This window comes from Macaca fascicularis, chromosome 14 (assembly GCF_037993035.2).
Source record: "Macaca fascicularis isolate 582-1 chromosome 14, T2T-MFA8v1.1".
NCBI classification, from domain to species: domain Eukaryota; kingdom Metazoa; phylum Chordata; class Mammalia; order Primates; family Cercopithecidae; genus Macaca; species Macaca fascicularis.
Window position 1 is genome coordinate 10,471,619 of NC_088388.1, and position 17,745 is coordinate 10,489,363.

The following is a 17,745-nucleotide window of genomic DNA, read 5'->3' on the forward strand; positions in this document are numbered from 1 at the left end:
GACGGGGTTTCACCGTGTTGGCCAGGATGGTCTCGATCTCCTGACCTCGTGATCCGCCCGTCTCGGCCTCCCAAAGTGCTGGGATTACAGGCTTGAGCCACCGCGCCCGGCCTAATTTTTGTATCTTTAGTAGAGTAGAGATAGGGTTTCACCATGTTGGTCAGCCTGGTCTCGAACTCCTGACAGCCTCTCAAAGGGCTGGGATTACAGGCATGAGCCACCACGCCTAGCCTAGGCAAGGAAATTTCAACTGACAGAAGAGGATTTGCAGAGCCGGGGAGGTGTGAGGGAGTGGATAAGGTGGGAGATGAGACTCCACCCCCGCCTCTGCACAGTCCCCACAGTGTTTTGGTTTTTCTGGTCTCCTTACCTACAGGGAACTTCATGGTCAGCTGTTTCAGTGCACAGATGACTGCCACCACCGTCCCCTGTGCCCTGTCCCTTCTGCCACACCCCACTCTTGGGTTTGCTCCTTGCTCCCCCAGCCTGCTGGAATTTGCTGGAAACCAGGCAAGGCCTGGGAGGTGAGCCCAGTAGTCCTTGGGGGAGGTGACATCATCCAGGCCACCCAAGAGGCCTGAAAAGGCCCAGTGCCCTATTTCTGCCCCAATCCTTCTGTCTGAGGCCTGCCCTGATTATGGGCCATCTCCCCTGCTCAGGGCTTCCTTGTTCTTATGGGGCGGTGGACAGAGCCTGCTCTGGAGTTGGACCAACCTGTGTTTAAATCTCCTTTCTGGCCGGGCGCGGTGGCTCAAGCCTGTAATCCCAGCACTTTAGGAGGCCGAGACAGGCGGATCACGAGGTCAGGAGATCAAGACCATCTGGCTAATGCGGTGAAACCCCGTCTCTACTAAAAAATACAAAAAAACTAGCCGGGCAAGGTGGCGGGCGCCTGTAGTCCCAGCTACTCGGGAGGCTGAGGCAGGAGAATGGTGTAAACCCAGGAGGCAGAGCTTGCAGTGAGCTGAGATCCAGCCACTGCACTCCAGCCTGGGCGACAGAGCGAGACTCCATCTCAAAAAAAAAAAAAAAAAAATCTCCTTTCTGCTACTTGTTAGCCTTGTGACTTTAGGCAAGGTGCCTACTATCTCTGAGACCCAGTTCCCTTGTTTGTAAAGTGAGACCACCAGTAGCAATCATCTTCATCTTCAGTAAAATCTTCTTCCAGGGATGGTAGTGAGAATTAAATAAGATGGGATGGATGGCAAGGCCTAGGGCAGGAACGGAACCGCCTACCCCCATACAAAAGTATATCAAAGTGGTAATCCCAACACTCTGGGAGGCTGAGGGGGGTGGATTACCTGAGGTCAGGAGTTTGAGACCAGCCTGGGCAACATGGTGAAACCCCATCTCTACCAAAAATAAGAAAGTTAGGCCAGGCGCAGTGGTTCACGCCTGTAATCCCACCACTTTGGGAGGCAGAGGAGGATGGATCACCAGGGTGGATTCGAGACCAGCCTGGCCAATATGGTGAAACCCCATTTCTACTAAAAATACAAAAACTAGCTGGGCATGGTGGTGGGTGCCTATAGTCCCAGCTACTTGGGAGGCTGAAGCAGGAGAATCACTTGAACCCACAAGGCGGAGCTTGCAGTGGACCAAGATTGATCCACTGCACTCCAGCCTGGGCAACAGAGGGAGACTCTATCTCAAAAAAAAAAAAAAAAAAAAAAAAAAAGGTGAAACCCCGTCTCTACTAACAATAACAAAAATTAGCCAGGCCTGGTGGTGGGCATCTGTAATCCAGGCTATTCAGGAGGCTGAGGCAGAGAACTGCTTGAACCTGGGAGGCAGAGGTTGCAGTGAGCAGAGATCGCACCACCACACTCCAGCCTGGGCAACAGAGCGAGACTCCATCTCAAAAAAAAAAAAAAAAATTAGCCAGGCGTAGTGACGCACACCTGTAATCCCAGCTACTTGGGAGGCTGAGGCAGGAGAATCGCTTGGACCCTGCAGGTGGAGGTTGCAGTGAGCTGATATTTTTTTTTTTTTTTGAGACGGAGTCTCGCTGTGTCGCCCAGGCTGGAGTGCAGTGGCCAGATCTCAGCTCACTGCAAGCTCTGCCTCCCGGGTTTTTACGCCATTCTCCTGCCTCAGCCTCCCGAGTAGCCGGGACTACAGGCGCCCGCCACCTCGCCCGGCTAGTTTTTTGTATTTTTTAGTAGAGACGGGGTTTCACCGTGTTAGCCAGGATGGTCTCGAACTCCTGACCTCGTGATCCGCCCGTCTCGGCCTCCCAAAGTGCTGGGATTACAGGCTTGAGCCACCGCGCCCGGCCTGTGAGCTGATATTGCACCACTGCACGCCAGCCTGGGCAACAGAGCAAGACTCTATCTCAATCTCAAAAAAAAAAAAAAAGTATATGTCCCCTTCTCCCCTCCCTGGCATTGCATCCCTCCCGCCACACCCACATTGACCAGGCTTTCTACGCTGCCTCATTTACCCTTCCCTCCAACCCCCACCCATGGGGCTGAAGCGCCCCTTCTCCACGCTCAGCTCTGACCTCTCTGGACAGGAACTCTGTCTCCCTCATCTCTCCCAGGCCCCTGGACTCCCCGGCTCCTCCCTCCTCCTCCGCCTCCTCTTCCTCCCTATTCCTCAGACACAGCCACTCCCCAACCTCCAAGCTTTGCCCTCTTTTCACTCTACGGCCCTCAGCCGCTCCCAAATATTCATTCACTCCTTCATTCAGCCAAGGCACGGGGCCGCCATGTGCTCCGTTTTGCCTTCTGTGCGGAGGAACAGCTTGGGAGACAGCTCCTGCCAGAGAGGGAGAGCACATTTGGGGGGGGCAGTCATCGCACTGTGTGATGAGTGGGCAGCTGAGAGTCCCCGGACTTCCCCAGAAGAATCTGAATTTACACTTCTCCTCCTGCCACCCAAGGCCAGGTCCACCTAGAGTGTCAAACGCTAAGGCCCCTCAGGGTCCCTCCCGGCTGTGAACCTCTCTCCCCAGGCCTTCTTCACTTGTGCTCCTCCTTGGCTCCTGCCTGCCCTAGGGGGCCTCTCTTCCCTACTCAAAAGCTTGTGGAGGCCGGGTGTGGTGGCTCATGCCTGTAATCACAGTACTTTAGGAGGCCGAGGCAGGTGATCACTTGAGGTCAGGAGTGTGAGACCACCTGGCCAACATGGCAAAACCCCGCCTCTACCAACAATACACAAAATTAGCCGGGCGTGGTGGCGTGTACCTGTAATTCCAGCTACTCGGGAGGCTGAGGCAGGAGAATCACTTGAACCCAGGAGGCGGAGGTGGCAGTGAGCAGAGATCTCGCCACTGCACTGCAGCCTGGGTGACAAAAACAAAAACAAAACAAACAAACAAAAAAGCTTGTGGAGGCAGCAGCCTACTCTGTGTCTCCCTCCTTGGCTTCTCATTCCACTCACTCCTCAACCCCTGCAGCTTGGCTGCTGTCCCCTGCAACCTACGCCTCCCTCGGGGTGCCTCCAGCAGTTTTGCTAACTCCAACTGTGCTTCCCTGTCTCAGCCTCATCTTTCCGGCCCTTCCTGCAACATGTAGCTCTGTTATTCCCTCCCTTTCCTGGAAACACTGTTCTTCCCTTGGCTCCTGTGACACCACACGCCCCTGTTTTTCTAAAACCCACATCTGGTTGGTCAGTTACCCCTGCCCACGTGGCCAGGGCCGCTGCTCCATCCTGTGCTCCCAGCAGTGGGGGACTGTGGCTTTCTGCTGTTAGGGTTGCCAGATTCCATAAGTGGGACAAACTGAAACTCACTGTTTATCTGAAATTTATTTTATATTTTATTTTTTTTAGACAGGGTCTCACTCTTGTGGCCCAGGCTGGAGTGCAGTGGCATGATCTCGACTCATTGCAACCTCCGCCTCCCGGGGTTAAGTGATTCTCCTGCCTCAGCCTCCCAAGTAGGCAGGATTACAGCTGCACACCACCACGCCCGACTACCGTTTATCTGAAATTTAAATTTAACTGGCCAGGCACAGTGGCTCACGCCTGTAATCCCAGCACTTTGGGAGGCTGAGGCATGTGGATCACCTGAGGTCAGGAGTTCAAGACCAGCCTGGCCAACATGGTGAAACCTCATCTCTACTAAAAATACACAAATTAGCCGGGCGTGGTGGTGGGCATCTGTAATCACAGCTACTCAGGAGGCTGAGGCAGTAGAATCACTTGAACCTGGGAGGAAAAAAATAAATAAAATAAAATAATAAAAATAAATAAAATAAAATAATTTGAGACAGTCTTGTTCTGTCACCAGGCTGGAGTGCAGTGGCACCATCTTGGCCCACGGCAACCTCTGCCTGGCAAGTTCAAGCGATTCTCCTGCCTCAGCCTCCCGAGTAGCTGGGATTACAGGCGTGCACCACCACACCCGGCTAATTTTTGTATTTTTAGTAGAGACGAGGTTTCACCAGGTTGATCAGGCTGGTCTCAAACTCCTGATCTCAAGTGATGCACTCGCCTTAGCCTTCCAAAGTGCTGGGATTACAGACGTGAGCCACCGTGCCCAGCCATCTTGTATTTTTATGTGCTAAATTTGGCACCAGCTTGGTGCCTGGCATAGAGCAGGCACTCAGTAAATGTTAGCTGAAGGAATATGGGCAGTGATGGCGGCAGGCACAGGTGTTGTGGGGCACAAAAGAAGTAAGGTCCCTAGAGGAGGTGACACCTGAGCCCTGCAGATGGAAATATTAGGTCATGTACCAACGGCCCCTCCATGGAGATATCTCCCACAGTGGGTTGAATAGAATCCCCCCAGATTATATGTTCAAGTCCTAACCGCCCCCCTACCCTGTATCTGTGAATGTGACCTTAATTAGAAATAGAGTCTTTGCAGATGTAATTGAGTTAAAGCTCTTGGGATGAGATCATCCTGGATTTAGGGTGGGCCCTAAATCCAATGACTGGTGTCCTTAGAAGAGAAAGCAGAGGGAGAGTTGAGATACAGCGGGAAGACAGCCATGTGAAGCCAGAGCCGGAGACTGGAACGAGGCAGCTAGGAGTCAAGGACTGCCAAGGAGAGAGGCACGCAGTGGGTTTTCCCTCAGAGCCTAGAAAAGGAACCCGCTCTGCCAACACCTTGATTTTGAGCTTCTGGGAGAACTGGGACAAAATGAATTGCTGTTGTTTTAAGCCATCTGGTTTGTGATATTTCATTAGGGCAGCCCTGGAAAACTCACACACTCCCAAGGCTCCGTGTTTCCCCAAATCTCTGTTTCTTCCTTCGGGACCTCTGCCCCCAGAACCCTCTGTAGTACAGACCTCTTGTGTAGCCAGCCACCAACATGGTCTCGGTAATCTTTTGTTGTTGTTGTTGTTGTTGTTTTTGAGACAGAGTCTCCTTCTGTCGCCCAGGCTGGACTGCAGTGGCACAGTCTCGGCTCACTGCAAGCTCCGCCTCCCGGGTTTACGCCATTCTCCTGCCTCAGCCTCCTGAGTAGCTGGGACTACAGGCGCCTGCCACCATGCCCAGCTAATTTTTTGTATTTTTAGTAGAGACAGGGTTTTACCGTGTTAGCCAGGATGGTCTCGATCTCCCGACCTCGTGATCCACCCGCCTTGGCCTCCGAAAGTGCTGGGATTACAGACATGAGCCACCGTACCCAGCCTGTTGTTGTTTTTTTAAGACAGAATCTTGCTCTGTTGCCCAGGCTGGAGTGCAACGGGGTGATCTCAGCTCACTGCAACTTCCACCTCCCAGATTCAAGTGATTCTCCTGCCTCAGCCTCCCGAGTAGCTGGGATCGCAGGCATGTGCCATCGTGCCCAGCTAATTTTTTTTTGTATTTGTAGTAGAGACGGGGTTTCACCATGTTGGCTAGGCTGGTTTTGAACTCCTGATCTTAGGTGATCCACCCACCTCAGCTTCCCAAAATTCTGGGATTACAGGCATGAGCCACTGTACCTGGCCTTTTTTTTTTTTTTTTTTTTTTGAGACGGAGTGTTGCTCTGTCGCCAGGCTGGAGTGCAGTGGCACGATCTCGGCTCACTGCAACCTCCGCCTCCTGGGTTCAAGCAATTCTCCTGCCTCCTGAGTAGCTGGGACTACATGCATGCACCACCACGCCCAGCTAATTTTTGTATTTTTTCCTTTTTTTTTTGAGACAGAGTCTTGCTCTGTCACCCAGGCTGGAGTGCAGTGGTGTGCTCTTGGCTCACTGCAAGCTCTGCCTCCCTGGTTCATGCCATTCTTCTGCCTCAGCCTCCCGTGTAGCTGGGACTACAGGTGCCTGCCACCATGCCTGGCTAATTTTTTGTATTTTTAGTATAGACGGGGTTTCACCGTGTTAGCCAGGATGGTCTCGATCTCTTGACCTCGTGATCCACCTGCCTCAGCCTCCCAAAGTGCTGGGATTACAGGTGTGAGCCACCACGCCTGGCCAATTTTTGTACTTTTTGCACAGACAGGATTTCAGCATGTTGGTCAGGATGGTCTTGGTCTCTTGACCTCATGATCCGCCCACCACAGCCTCCCAAAGTACTGGCATTACAGGTGAGAGCCTCTGTGCCCGGTCCCTTTTTTTAAAATTATTATTTTTTGAGACAGGGTCTAGCTTTGTTGCCTAGCCTAGAGTGCAGTGTCTTGATCTTAGCTCACTGTGACCTCCACCTCCTGGGCTCATGTGATCCTCCTGCCTCAGCCTCCTGAGTAGCTGGGATTACAGGCATGTGCCACAATGCCTACCTAATGTGTGTGTGTGTGTGTGTGTGTGTGTGTGTGTGTATGTTTTGGTAGAGATGGGGTTTCACCATGTTGCCCAGGTTTGTCTCAAACTCCTGGGCTCAAGTGATCCTCCTGCCTTGGCCTTCCAAAGTGCTAGGATTACAGGCATGAGCCACTGTGCCTGGCCTCAAATTTCCCCTTCTTATAAGGACACTACTCGTATTAGGGCCCACCCTAAAGATCTCACTTTAACTGGATTACCTCTTTAAAGACCCTATCTCCAAATAAGGTCACATTCTGAGGCACTGAGGGCTGGGACTTCCATACAGGAATTGTGAGGAGGGCATAAGTCAGCCTGTAAAACGCCAGGGTCTCTTGCCCATGTTGAGTGCAGTGGTGTGATCTCGGCTCACTGCAGCCTCCACCTCCCAGACCCAAGTGATCCTCCTGCCTCAGCCTTCCAAGTAGGGACCACAGGTGTGCACCACCACACCCAGCTAATTAAGAAAAAATTTTTTCTTTTTCTTTTTTTCTTTTTTTTTCTTTGAGACAGGGTCTGGCTCTGTCACCCGGGCTGGAGTGCAGTGGCGCAATCTCAGCTTACCGCAGCCTTGTCCTCCCAGGCTCAAGCAATCCTCCCACCTCAACGCCCCAAGCAGCTGGGACTACAGACGAGGTCCCAGAGACGAGGCCTCCTCTCTTGTGAATGGGATTAGGTGTCCTAATAAAAAACTTGATGGAGGGAGTTGCCCTCCCTTGCCTTCTGCCTTCTGTCACTGGAGGATGCAAAAGGAAGGTCCTCACCAGATGGCAGCGCCATACTCTTGGACTTCCCAGTCTCTGTTCTTTTTTGAGATGGAGTCAGTCTTGCTCTGTCCCCAGGTTGGAGTGCAGTGGCATGATCTCGGCTCTGTGCAACCTCCGCCTCCTGGGTTGGGTTCAAGCGATTCTTCTGCCTCAGCCTCCCAAGTAGCTGGGACTACAGGTGCCCGCCACCATGCCTGGCTAGTTTTTGTATTTTTAGTAGAGATGGAGTTTCACCATGTTGGCCAGGCTGGCCTCGAACTCCTGACTTCGTGATCTGCCCGCCTTGGCCTCCCAAAGTGCTGGGATTACAGGCGTGAGCCACCGTGCCTGGTGCCTCTGTTCTTTATAACCCAGTCTCAGGTGTTCTGTTACAGCAGCACAATGGACTAAGACAATGGCAGAGCCCCACCTCTGCTCAGGTGATGGGTGGGGGTCACGGCAGGTGTGCTGGACTACAAGTACCATGGGTCCAATCCAAGCCTGGGAATCCTAATCTTCTTTGCTAGGGATTGTTTTAAGGGGCATAGGCCTGCTCTGGGATTCCTGGAAAGGGTTGTTCTTCCTGATAACAAGACAAATGCCAAGGAGAAAGCCCCTGCTCCCTGCCCATCCTTTCCCACTCTGGAAATTGTCCTCAGAGGATGGGATGCTTGGAGCAACTGCAGCCATCTAGTGATCATGAGGAGAAATCTGATACGTGGAAGGGACAATGCTGAGAAAGGAGAAGCACCTGAGACATTGATGACCACTGAGCCTCTCAGTGGTGACACTGACCTCCTGACTCCTTAGGAAACATAAAATGCCTGCTTTGCCCAAATCATCACTGAGTGGCTGTTCCTCTACTTGCGGCCACATGCATCTTAACTGAAAGGGAGGGGACACAGGATTTTGAAAATATGTCTCCGTATCACCCAGCTTGGCACTGGCTCTCAGCTTTGCCACCATCAAGCTGTGTGATCTTAGGCAGGTGACCCGAAGCCTCAGCCTTTCATCTGGAAAATAGGGCTGCTGTGGGGGAGAAATGGGATAACCCAGGTAAGGCATTTTGCACATGGTAGTTGGTATATATATGCATTCATTTCATTTGTTTATTCCTCCACTAATTTATTTAACAATCATATTTAAACACCTACTATGTACTTGCACTAATAGGGTTTGGGAATGTAGTTGTGAAAAACTAACTAATAAGCACTTGAAATTGGCTCTTACTTCTACTATTATTGCAAGACTTTGCCTTCAAGGAGCAGGTTTTGATATGTTGGTAAAATGAAGATAGGTTTGGCAGAAGTGATCTTCTTGGACCTAGCAGTGTGGGTATCTGGAGTGAGAGGAGCTGGGGGCAGTTAGGGAGGGGAGGAGCAGTTAGGAAGGGAGCTGGGGGCAGTTAGGGAGGGGAGGAACAGTTAGGAAGGGAGCTGGGGACAGTTAGGGAGCTGGGAGCAGTTAGGAAGGGTTTTCCTGGGGAGGTGGTGCTTGGGACACCTGAGGTTGATTCTCCCAGCAACCATTTGTTAAGCACCTACTGTGTACCAGCTGCTGTGGAACTGTGTAAGTTGCTAGGGTAAGACAGGTGCCCCACCCTCTGGGCTCACAGCCTCCAGAAGGTGATAAACAGGTACATGGGGCCAGGTCATACGTATAATCCCAGAACTTGGCCGGGCGCGGTGGCTCAAGCCTGTAATCCTAGCACTTTGGGAGGCCGAGACGGGCGGATCACGAGGTCAGGAGATCGAGACCATCTTGGCTAACACGGTGAAACCCCGTCTCTACTAAAAATACAAAAAAAATTAGCCGGGCGAGGTGGCGGGCGCCTGTAGTCCCAGCTACTCGGGAGGCTGAGGCAGGAGAATGGCGTAAACCCGGGAGGCGGAGCTTGCAGTGAGCTGAGATCCGGCCACTGCACTCCAGCCCGGGAAAAAAAAAAAAAAAAAAAAATCCCAGAACTTTGGGAGGCTGAGGCGGGCAGAATCACTTGAGCCCAGGAGTTCAACACCAGACTGGGCAGCATAGCAAGACCCCATCTCTATAAAAAATAAAAAGTTAATAGGGTATGGTGGCACACACCTGTAGTCCCAGCTACCCAAGAGGCTGAGGTGAGAGGAATGCTTGAGCCAGGCAGATTGAGGCTGCAGTGAGCCATGATCTTGCCACTGTACTCCAGCCTGGGTGACTCAGTGAGACCCTGCCTCAAGAAAAACACAAAAAAATGAAAAACAAAAGCAAGTAGGTGGTTCCATTAGATTGTGATCAGTGTTGAGATGGGGAGGGGGCAGATTTCCTACAGAAGGTGATATCTGAGCTTCATTTCAAAAGGTAAATAAGAATTAGACAGCAAGAGGCCAGGCACAGTGTCTCATGCCTGTAATCCCAGCACTTTGGGAGGCCAAGGTGGGTGGATCACATGAGGTCAGGAGTACGAGACCAGCTTGGCCAACATGGTGAAACCCTGTCTCTACTGAAAATACAAAAATTACCCAGGCACGGTGGCATGTGCCTGTAGTCCCAGCTACTCGAGAGACTGAGGTAGGAGAATCATTTGAAGCTAGGAGGCAGAGGTTGCAGTGAGCCAATATCGTGCCACTGTACTCCAGCCTGGGCAACAGAGCGAGACTCTGTCTCAAAAAAAAAAAAAAAAAAAAAAAAAAAAAAAACCCACAAAAACAAAACAACAACAAAAAAACAGGCCTGGCACAGTGGCTCATGCCTGTAATCCCAGCACTTTGGGAGGCTGAGGTGGGTGGATCGTGAGGTCAGGAGTTCAAGACCAGCCTGGCCAAGATGATGAAGCCCCGTCTCCACTAAAACTACAAAAAATTAGCCAGCATGGTGGCAGGCGCCTGTAATCCCAGCTACTTGGAGGCTGAGGCATAGAATTGCTTGAACCTGGGAGGCGGAGGTTGCTGTGAGCCAAGATCACGTCACTGTACTCTAGCCTGGGCGACAGAGCGAGACTCCGTCTCAAACAAACAAACAAAACAAAACAAAACAAGGCCGGGCGCAGTGGCTCAAGCCTGTAATCCCAGCACTTTGGGAGGCCGAGACGGGCGGATCACGAGGTCAGGAGATCGAGAGACGATCCCGGCTAACACGGTGAAACCCCGTCTCTACTAAAAAAAAACAAAAAAATAGCCGGGCGAGGTGGCGGGCGCCTGTAGTCCCAGCTACTCGGGAGGCTGAGGCAGGAGAATGGCGTAAACCCGGGAGGCGGAGCTTGCAGTGAGCTGAGATCCGGCCACTGCACTCCAGCCTGGGTGACAGAGCAAGACTCTGTCTCAAAAAAACAAAACAAAACAAAACAAAACAAAACAAAAAAAGAGATAATTAGACAGCAAGGAAAGGAGGAGCTTTGTTCCAGGTATTGCATATATAAAGACTTGAAGGCAAGAGAGGGGACTCGGCATCCTGGCCATTTCTGGTTGCTGAGTATGCTGATAGCTAAGGCATATCATTAAGTGGGATAGTGTTGAGAGGTATATTGTTTCTGAGGCTTTGATTGCAAGTGACAGAAAACAGAAATCAACCAGGCTTAAACAATAAGGAAAAAAAATGTATTGGCCTACTCCTTACATAACTAAAAGGTCCAGAGGTTCAGGCCAGGTGTGGTGGCTCACGCCTGTAATCCCAGCATTTTGGGAGGCTGAGGAGGGCAGATTGCCTGAGATTAGGAGTTCAAGATCAGCCTGGCTAACACGGTGAAACCTTGTCTCTACTAAAAATACAAAAAAAATTAGCCAGGCATGGTGGTGGGTGCCTGTAATCCCAGTTATTCGGGAGGCTAAGGCAGGAGAATTGCTTGAATCTGGGAGGTGGAGGTTGCAGTGAGCCAAGATCAGGCCATTGCACTCCAGCCTGGGCGACGGAGCAAAACTGCATCTCAAAAATAAAAATAAAAGGTCCAGAAGTTCAGTGGCTTCAAGTGAGGTTGGTTGGGTGACTTTTTCTCCTCTACCTCCAGGTTCAAGTGATTCTCATGCCTCAGACTCCCATCTTTTCTTTTTTCTTGAGACAGGGTCTCACTCTATTGCCGAGGCTGGAGTGCAGTGGCACACTCATGGCTCCTGGGTTCAAGCAATCCTCCCACCTCAGCCTCCCTAGTACCTGGGACCACAGGCACGTGCCACCACACCTGGCTAATTTTTTTTTTTTTTTTTTTTTTTTTTTTTTTGCAGAGGTAGAGGTCTTGTCACGTTGCTCAAGGTGGTCATGAACTCCCAGCTTCAAGCGATTCACCCACCTCTGCCTACCAAAGTGCTGGGATTACAGTGTGAGCCACTGCACCTGGCCTTGGGTGGCTTTTTTCATCCCCTCGTGGTATTCTCCATAGTGCTGGCTTTCCCCGAAGGTTAAAGATGGCAGCCAACACTCCTGTGCTCAGCTTCCTGGTCTTTGTCTTGTATTTACAACATGCTGATTGGACCAGCTTTGGTTTCTAGTTCATTTCTGAAGCATTCATGGTATCCAGGGCCTTGGGAAAGGCTGGCATCAGCATGGGATCAAAGCCATAGCACCACATGGATCCCCAAACAAAAAAGGGGAAGGGGGATGGATGTCAGGGGACAAGATTTTGAAGGAGATAAGTCATGCTAAGGAGCTTGATCTTAATCCAAGGATAATGAGAAGCAGAGGATTGACTTGATCAGATTGGGTTTTAGAAAGATCACCCTGGAGGCTGGGCGCAGTGACTCACGCCTGTAATCCCAGCACTTTGGGAGGCTGAGGCGGGTGGATCGCCTCCTGGAACTCCGGAGGTCAGGAGTTCAAGACCAGCCTGGCCAACACGGTGAAACCCCGTCTCTACTAAAAATACAAAAACATTAGGCGGGTGTGGTGGCGGGTGCCTGTAATCCCAGTTACTCGGGAGCCTGAGGCAGGAGAATCACTTGAACCCAGGAGGCGGAGGTTGCAGTGAGCCGAGATCGCGCCATTGCACTCCAGCCTGGGCAACAAGAGCAAAACCCCATCTCAAAAAAAAAAAAAATCACCTTGGCTTGGCATGGTAGCATGCACCTGTAATCACAGCTACTCAGGAGGCTGAGACAGGAGGGCAGCTTGAGTCCAGGAGTTCAAGACCAGCTTGGGCATTATAGGGAGACTGTATCTCAAAAAGCAAAAAAGAAAGATCACCCTGGCTGTCGAATAAAGAACAGATTAGAGGAAGGCAAGAGAAGAGGCGGAGAGTCCGGTGGGGGCTCTTTTGGAATAGGATGAAGCCCAGGAGGGGCAGTGGGAGAGGGGACTTCACAAGAGTTGGAGACTGATGGATCAGGAAGTAAAGGAGAGGGAAAGTGGAGGACCACTCCCAGGTTTCTACTTTGACTCCCAGTGGGGAGAGAGATAAAGGGTCTGTAATCCCAGAACTTTGGGAGGCCTAGGTAGGCGGATCACTTCAGGTCAGGATTACGAGACCAGCCTGGCCAGCATGGTGAAACCCCCAATTCTTCGGATGTGGTGGCACATGCCTATAATCCCAGCTACTCAGGAGACTGAGGCAGGAGAATCTCTTTAACCTGAGAGGTGGAGGTTGCAGTGAGCCAAGATCGTGCCACCGGACTCCAGCCGGGGCAACAGAGTGAGACTCCTTCTCAAAAAATAAAATAAAATAGACCGGGCATGGTGGCTCACGCCTGTAATCCCAGGACTTTGGGAGGCCGAGGTGGGCAGACCACCAGAGGTTGGGAGTTCGAGACCAGCCTGCCTAACATGGAGAAACCCTGTTTCTACTAAAAATACAAAATTAGCCGGGCGTGGTGGCGCACGCCTGTAATCCCAACTACTCGGGAGGCTGAGGCAGGAGAATCGCTTGAACCCGGGAGGCGGAGGTTGCGGTGAGCCAAGATCGTGCCATTGCACTCCAGCCTGGGCAACAAGAGTGAAACTCCATCTCAATAAATAAATAAAAGGAAGAGGGATAGGGAAGGGGCAGGCTGGGCACATGGTGGTGAAGATTGGTGACAGTTCAGAGAGAGTTTTGGACAGGCCTAGGAGACAGCAAGTGATACTGAGTCCGGAAGGCAATTGGTGGGATATGGGGGTTCAGAGCCTGGGGTCAGGGCTAGGGAAGGAGGGGGTTATCCACAGCCCAGGATTTGATATATCTGAGCCTGGGGAATTGAGGGAATGGATCGAGCCCAGAGGAACCACATGAAAGGTTTGAAGTCCAGCCAGGAAGGGAGCCAAGGAGGAGCTCACGTCCTGGAGCTAGAGGTGGCCCTGTCTGTCCAGTCCTGCCCAGAGATGGAGTGAGAACATACCCGCCAAAGGTCCTTTGGGTTTAGAGATAACAAAGTCACTGGTGACCTTGGAGGAGCGGTTTCTGTGGAGTGGTGGAGTTGGGGAGTGAGTGGGAGGTGAGGACAGGGATGGAGGGGTGTGAACATCTCTTTTAAGCACTATTTTTTTTTTTAAGGCAGCAATACTGCTAGCTGAAAGGGGCAACTAAGGTGAACATGGGATGAGGGAGGGGTGGAAGTGGGGTATGGGAGGTGCGGGGGGTGTGTTTAGGATGAATAGACTTAGGCAGGTTCATGTGATGAGGGGGAAGACAAACATGAGTAAGGAGAGGAAAATGAAAATCAAGGTGCTCAGGATTGGGGTGTGTGTGTGGTGAGGCTGGCACTGGGGGTGATGCAAAGCCTTGGAGTGAGGTTGGCCTTGAAGGGGGAAGATCCATCTATGCTACAGGGAGGGGAAGGAGCAGACAAAGGCTATGAAGGGGGTTCCTCCCAGATGGCCTCTGTTCTCTCTGAAAGTGGGAGGCAAGGTCCTGTGCTAAGAGCCATATGGTGGGTGGAGTGGTGGAGGGGGACTGTGGAGAGACAGAAAGGGTACTCACTGCTCAGCCAGGAGCCCTGGATGTACCCTGGCAGAGCAGAGCTCAGCTGCAGAACCCAGCAGCCCTGAGGGAAGGGCTGGGCATGGGGCATGCAGATGGGTGAGCCAGGCCAGGGTTTGCAGGGTGGGTGGAGCATCCTGGGGCACCAGGTGAGGCTCAGAGAATGGTGAGCCAACTGTTTGGCTGGATCATACATGGGCTAAAAACCCCTTGAGTACTGGCCTGTGAGACCTTTGCCTGGAAGGCAATAGGGAACCATGGAAGGCTGAGCAGGAATGGGACATAATCGAAGCTGTATTTAAAAATTTGTATTTAGTGGCCTGGCACAGTGGCTCACACTTGTAATCCCAACACTTTGCGAGCCAAGGCAGGTGAATTGCTTGAGATCAGGAGTTCCAGACCCACCTGGCCAAAATGGCAAAACCCCATCTCTACCAAAAACATAAAAATTAGCCAGGCGTGGTGGTGCATGTTTGTAATCCCGGCTACTTGGGATTAGGCTGAGGCAAAAGAATCGCTTAAACCTGGGAGGCAGAGGTTGTAGTGAGCCGAGCTCAAACCACTGCATTCCAGCCTGGGCGACAGAGCAAGACTAGGTCTAAAAAAAAAAAAAAATTGTATTAAGTGATGTGTGTATAGTGTATACTGGATTAGAGAGGTCAGACTGAAGGCAGTCTGGAACTGCTTCATGTCAGTATCTGGAACTGCTGACATGTCTAAAGGGGGTATCTTAGTCCATTTTGTGTTGCTGTAACAGAATACCTGAGACTGGGTAGTTTATAAACAAAGAAGTTTATTTTTCTCACAGTTTGGGAGGCCAAGAGCATGGTGCTGGCATCTGGTGAGGGCCTTCTTGCTGCATCCTCACATGGCAGAAGGAGCTTACATGCGGGGTGGGATTAGGGGGCCAAACTCATCTTTTATCTAGAACCCACTCCCTCAATAACTAACCCACTCTTGAGATAATGGCATTAATCTATTCCTGAGGGCAGCACCTCATGCCCAAAGGTCCCACCTCTCAACACTGTTGTATTAGGGATTAAGTTTCAACACATGGACTTTGTGGGAAATGTTCAACCCATAGTTGAGAAGATGTTTAGTGTCCAATGTCATGGAACAGCTTCTTGCTCCAGAGGTCAGACCCAGGAGCTCAAGGTGGGGCTGGCCCAGAACTGGTCCACTGGGCATGGGCTGCCTCATGGAGCAGTGAGCCATGGGCAGAGGGGGCCCTGCTGGGGGTGCTCAAGAGGGGAACATGGCTTCAGCTGGAAACCAGCAGTGATGTTGTTACTCCATTTAATGTGAGATGTCCTTGCATCCTCCTAACAGTCGATGAGGTCAGGATCATCTTTCCCTTTTAGAGATGAAGGACTGAGGCTCAGAGAAGCCAAGTAATTCACCTAAGGCCACACAGCAAGCAAGAAGCAGAGCCAGGACTCAGCCTAAGTCTGAGCTCCTGCCACTTCTCTAGGGACCTCTGCTCCACCTGACTGCACTGGAAGGTTATGGGTGGTTCTGGGGCAGGGCTTGCTGGGGGTGGATTTAAGGCTCAATGACTCCAATGGCCCAGGGGGACCATGATCCAGGCACTTACCCAGGAACACGGGTTGCCCAGGGTGCCAGGCTCAGCCTCTCTGGGAGGACATTTATGCCCAGACTGAGGTGGGATCCCCTTGGTCCATGCGGTCACCGCCAGAGGGCGCAGCTGTTGTCCAGGTGAGGGCAAGGGGAGGCCCCCGCCCCCCCATCCCAGTTTCCGGAGAAACCAAGCAGGCTCCCCCTCATGGAGTCGGGGAGCTCCTGTCACCTCTCATCTCAACCTGAGGTCTTGCTGACCCTTCCCCAGGGATGTCGGATTTGCTCAGGGAGTCAGATTTCCTCCGCGTGGGTGTCTGAAGCCTGGAGTCTCCTTGCTGACCCTGTGCCTGGTCTGCTGCATCCTCCTCCAAGTGCCACTCCCAGATGTGCTTGTCTTGCCTCCCTCTGCCTTCTCCTTGCACGGCTCCGGTGCCAGGGTGGTGCCAAGCACCAGGTTGCCACCTCTGTCACCTCTCTCAGCTTCTTCACAACCCTGAGGGGGTGAGGTGGGGTGGGGGAAGGAGTGCCAGCTAGACCACGGGGGTCACCGACAGGGCCCAGAAAAGGGGAGGGCAGCACCCTGGACCACACAGCCTGCCCAGGGCCCCAGTGGGCGGCAGGGGAGGGAGGAACTGAATTCCTGTCTGGGCAGGACTGAGAGAGGGTGGGGGCCCCAGAGGGAGCTGCCCTGGTCCTTCCACTCTAGCCCACCTCCTCCATTTCCCCAGGGTCACCTCCCGCCAGGCCCCCAGTCGATGGGAGCTCCTCTCCCCAACCCCCTACTTGCTCAGCCAGGTTTTGGCTCGGATCCTACCACACTCCCTCCCCGACCCCAGGGCCCTCCCGCTGCCTCCCTCCCTCCCCAAGTTTAGCCCCTTGGCTGTGGCCACTGAGGGCCTGGCTAGGGTCCCAGGAACCACACCACAGCGGCCAGGCTCGCTGGGCCGGAGCTCGGGACAGTCCCAGTCTGTCTGGCAGGACTGGCGGGCTTGGGATTGGCTGGAGCTGCCCCCGCCTGTGGGAGGAGGGAGCTGCAAGGGGAGGCCGCGTGGCTTGCCCAAGGTCACCCTCCTTTTCCCTCCCAGCATCCCTGTTCAACCTTTGTCCTCTCGGCCTCACCTTGAGGAAGGAGGAAACAAGAAACCCAGTAGGCAGAGCGCAGAGAAGCCCGATGAAGGCAAAGGGCTCCTGACACACTTATTCATTCAGTAAACACTGAGTACCTACTGTATGCCAGGCCCCCAGAGCACAGCAGCAAACAGAGCCCCTGCCCTCAAGGGGTCACAGCCCAGCCAGAGACAGGCAAGGAAACCACCACAGGCATCATATAGACTTGTGTCTCTGAGCTGTGTGTGTGGCAAGGGCGCAGAGTGGGACTCGGCCTGGCTAGGGCCGGCTTCCCTGGGGACCGGAGAGGTGAGGAGCCTTTTCTGGCCCAGGCAACGGATGCAGCTTCTGGCGGAGGCCTGTGTAGGGGCTGTGCAAGGCCTCAGTTTCCTCATCTGGAACAATGTAGGAAATAAATGTGCCCTGATCACGCTTGCTTCCAGGCGGCCTGCGTCCTGGCCTGTAGCCCTCGAAAAGAAGGCGCTGTCGCTTCCACCGGAAGGGTGAGCCCGAGCTCATCAGCGAAAATGGTGGGGAGGGCATTCCCGGGAGCCCCCTGGCTCACACCAAGCTCGGAGGTAGCTCGCGGAGGTGAGGGCCCCGGGTTCTCGGCCGCGCTGCCCAGCTTCCTTGGCCCCTTCCGCTGCCTCAGGCTGCAGGAGAGGAGGGGCTGGTCCCCGGGCTGCCTCTCCTTCCCTCCCCTCCCACACCCCCATGCTCCTGGCCACGTGGCACCTCTGTGCCCCAGGCCTGGGGGAGGACGATCTCTGACCTGGGGACAA